Here is a 5,014-nt window from a genome sequence, read left to right as displayed (position 1 = left end):
AAATTAAGTCATGTTTTTAATACATTTAAAATTGTCTATGTAAACTTGTTTGACCATTACGTTCGGTTCAATTGAAATAAGCAGACTAAAATCACTTACTTTACGAAACAATAATTTCTTTTTTGTCTACGTAAAACGTATTTCGACTACAATGTCCAGGAATAAAAAATATTGTTCTTCAAAATATTAACCATACTTGATGTCCCAAAATGATTATAATAGTGTACTCTATATTACTTGAAGTATCTGTTGATCCCGTTTTCTGTAATGACGAAGTGTTATGCCCTAAATCCAACCGATTTAGGTTGTAAACACTTTTAATATGTTTAATGCATTTAATTTTGGCAAGATCTATGATTTATTTTAAATTAATTTCGTGATAAATAATATTAAATAATAGAGTCCGAAAATTCAAATTTAAGTGATTTGTTAATCACAAGAAGTTGTGATTGTGAGATACAAATTACGTATGATTGAATCTTGAACAAACCGTGGTCGTAAGTAATAACGAGATTCAAATATCGTTAATACAAATAGACCATCACGTGTTGCATTTCTTACTTGTGAAGTAAGTAGCTGATCTCATGAGTTAAAGTGTGTTGACACTTTAATGAATACGTGGATGTTTTGATATAGAACAAAACATTGGAGACCCGCTAAAAGATTCCACATGGATAACTATCTGATGTTAGTGGTTAATCTCTAACGTTCGATAGTGGAATTGGTCTTATGACTTGAGGTCATCATAGTGCCTTGTATGAGGACCGTCATGCTTTGACGGTGTTGGATGTTGCTCTGCCAAGGGCTGCTAATACGACATCATTCGGGTATGTCAAGAACCATATGAAAGTTGTGAATGATCAATAGAGGATTCGTCATTCTTAGCTAGTAAGAGATTGTGATCTGCATTTCATTCAATTAAGTCAATAACGAAATCCTTGGCCAAGGTATACATATAAGTCGAAAAGGAGTTTTCGACTCATATTGACTTAATAATAGAATGAAAGATATGATCGATAATCAAGATTGACATACTTTCATATCTCGTAGTTGATCGGATCATATTGACGAAGGGATTATAATTTCATGATAAACGAACAGTTTTGGTTTTGTCATACCACGTGACATTTCTCGTCACATGTATTGCCCTGATACATTGATAGATGTCAATTTAGAACGGCGAGTGTGAATTTGTGATAAATTAAAAGGATGTTTAATTTATCAGTTTTGATTAAATCAAAATAATATTTCATGTCATTGGGCATCGTGGTCAGAAACCTGATAGGTCGCACACAAAAGAGAATTGGAAGATTGCAAATTGTCAATTAATTAATTTAAAAATCTTTGGATAAATTAATTAATTGGATTGGTTATTTATATCACTGAATTAATTAATTGGATTAATTAATTCACATGACGAGTTTAATTAAATGGATTAATTAAGTATTGGACCGAACAGGACCGAGCCCGTTTGGATTTATATAAATACATGGCTAGAGTTTGAGATTCATAAGGTTTTCATTATTCTTGCTGGCACAAGAGGAAAAACCCTAGCAGTTGCAGTCTATTCTTTGTGTGGATTTCATTGGAGGCTGGACAATTGGACAGTTGTGGGAGGCAGATTCAAGTTGTTGGAAAAGAATAACGCAAAGGAGTTTGCAAAATCAAGAAAAAGGTATATTTCTCATCACAGTTCTTACCTAAATACAAAGCTGAATCCTGAATGGGAATTGAAACTGTTTATTTCCGCTGTGCATGTTTAAGTAAATTCCCTACAATGGACAATAGATGTCCGGCCGACTCACGTCTACACAAGCAAATTTCAACGTGTTTTGTTCGGACATGCGGTAGTTATATACGTGGGAGATATTTTACGACACGAGACGAAAACATTCGAGTATACCGATAATGTCATCAAATATGGTTGTATATAAACCAATGATTATGGTAACTAGATCAATATGAAAACAAATCTAAATTGAGTGTATGAATATTTGAGAGGAGAAGTTGAATGCAGTTTTTAGTATGTATATGTCATCCTTCAAAATGTTAGGAGAGTTGTTATTTATAGAGTTTTGGTCGACTTGGTAGCCATTGGATCAGAACCATGTGGCCTCGTTTTAAATTGTGTTGTTCCAACAAATTTTGTGAAGGAAATAGGAAGAGATTTTGGATTGTAGGAGAGAAAGTACCCAAGATTCGATTTTGATACCAAATTTGATGTAGGATAGAGAAGAGAATAGCAAGAAAGGGAGGGAGAACTAGAGAGAAGAGGGAAGAAATCAGAAAAGAAGCAGAAATTCAGGGGAAAAGGAGAGGAAGGAGATATCACAACCAATCTCAATAATTCATATTCATCTAAAACTAATGAAATTACATGAAAAATTAGATTTAACTAGTAAAGGCAAAACCCTACCTAGAACGGATTTGGGCCAATACAAGCCCAATTACATAAATAGAATCTAAAACATAAATAAAGTCCAACTAGAAATAAACAAAAATGATGTCCTCATCAACGCCTCACACCACTCACTGCCATACATTTAATGCATTGACAACAACTCAATCGCCCTACACCCTAAGTTGACAATTTTGACATTCATCAATCCTAAAGATACTATGCAGAAGAGGGCTTCAGATGGGGTGATTCGGCTGGAGAGAGCTTCGAATGGAGATAGTTCTTCAATAGAGAATAGTTTGTGATGAAGAGATAGCGCTTCAGCCATTAACTTCTTTATGTTGACCAATTAGGTCTTTGTTGGCTGTCAAATATCTCCACATGACTTTCACTAGGAGCTTCAGGTTACGAGGCGTAACAGTATCTGTAAAGAAGAAGGTGTAATTAGTAGAAATCCCATTTTCCACAGCCTTCAGCTAAGCCTCCAATTCTGGTTTCTGCAATAAAGTATTTAACAAATAATTAGCGGAACAAAAATTAATTTCTAAATGTCACTTGTACATGACTTGTGCAAGTATAAATTTATGGAATAGGTGAGATTTAAATGTGGAATTAAACCAATTAAAAATAACATATCACTTATTAATTATTTCTAGATGATTAAGATAATTATTTCAATTAATTTCTATATTTAAACAATAGAAAACATTCAGATTAAAGCATTAAATAAATAAATAATACCAAATACGATCACAGAGGAAAATCCCTAACTAGATAAAAAACCACCGGACAAACTTGCCAATAAAATTCACTGGAATAGTTGACTTACAATTAATTCGAATACTGGTAAATCTTAGCTGACTCTGGTTATCTACTTGTAAATCACTGAGAAATTCCTTCAATTGTGTAGTCCAACACTACTAAGAACTCTTAGCTTCTTTTCTCTCCCCGTGGATCAACAAGAATGAACCTCGTTCTCAAGAGTCGGAACTCCAAGCATCTCTTCTCAAAACTCCATAACTCTGAGGGTTAATTAGCGAAGGCAAGATTTCGTTTTGGTGTTTGATCAAGGATTTTTCTACGTTTTGATGTTGTACAATGATGCAAGAGATATTGGAATATGTTTTTGGCTTTAAAAAAAACAAAGTCTTGACTTACAACAAGGCTCTAGTAGTTAGATTAATATACGGATTGAAAGTTGAACAAATAATATTGTGGTTGAATCAAAGAATCAATTAAAAGATGTTTGAATTTTCAAAGAATGATTTCTATAATCAAAACATTGTTCAACCACACTTCTAAATGTTCCATAGGGTGTATATTTATAATGGTATGTTTGGGATGAGAAGGAACTCAAAATCAACTTGAAATCAAATTATACAGTTTCTCACATAACCACGCCACTCGAGCTCGAGGTGAGTGACAGCTGAGCAATGATCAGTATTTTTATCACAACTTTCTCTCCCAATAACTAATTGAGGAGGTTCAAAGTACGTTGAAAATCTAACTCAATGAATATAATTTTTCTAGAGGTAGTATTTTTCAAATTCAAATGTTTTCTATATGAAAAATGTATTGTGACTTGCAATTGAAAAATTGAAGCGGAACTTGTGTAACACTCTGATACTCCTTTGACTTCTAATTACATTCCATTGATCATATGTGATCTTCTTAGACATTTTTGACTCCTCCAAGGATTATATTACTAACCTTGAACTATTTTTACTATAACTAAGACTCGATAACTCTGACTTTGATTACAACTCGATAAACTTTTAATACAATTAAACAAAGACTTGATTTTGACTCAGAAAACTGTCAATTACAAATTTGAAAATCGCTAATTATAATTTGGATTTAATAATTTGTAATTTGAACTTTTGAATTACAGGTCACGAGTCAGTTGCACTTACACGACACTGGAATTCTTAGCAATTGCAACTGTGCTCGAGCTTTCTAACGAAACGAGAGGAATAGACCAAACTAGTATAACTTCTTGTTGCTAGGAATCCATTTAAGATGGAATAGAGGAGTGAAACTATGTACTATTAATTACACTGAATAGACAGGGAAGTCAAACTTGAATGATATATTTCAAGTTATGCGAATGAAGTAATGAAGTCAAGCTTTTGCTTGAAGATTCTCATTTTATTTAGGACACTTTTTCTTCTTTGTTTATTTACGGCACCCCAGAAGGTCTGTGGTAGGCTTTTTGCCTAAAGAAAGCACTGAAAAAGAGATTTGCCGACAGTGTTCAATTTCCCACTATAGGAAAAGTTACGTGCTTAACAAGAACCATAACTATTTGCACAAAGTATGAGCCATATCACAGCACCCAGGCCCCGCAATCGAGCGGGATGTCACCATCTAACAAGAATTTCAGTCACTTTGAGAAAGCAATAACCCAAAAAAATAAATAAATAAATAAATAAAAATCAACTTGAATTTGAGACAACCCTTCTGTAAAACGATAAGTAGATACATAATTTTGGAAAAAATAAAAACTTTTACTTTCCTATTCACTTGTCTGGGCATCTCTACTCATGAGGGCCCCGCAACTGTGAAATGCCTCTTTGTTCTAGTCTATATCAAGTGACATTGATCCTTAGATTTCAA

Source organism: Olea europaea, unplaced genomic scaffold (assembly GCF_002742605.1).
Source record: "Olea europaea var. sylvestris unplaced genomic scaffold, O_europaea_v1 scaffold2437, whole genome shotgun sequence".
Taxonomy (NCBI): Eukaryota; Viridiplantae; Streptophyta; class Magnoliopsida; order Lamiales; family Oleaceae; genus Olea; species Olea europaea.
This window is presented reverse-complemented; position numbering follows the sequence as displayed.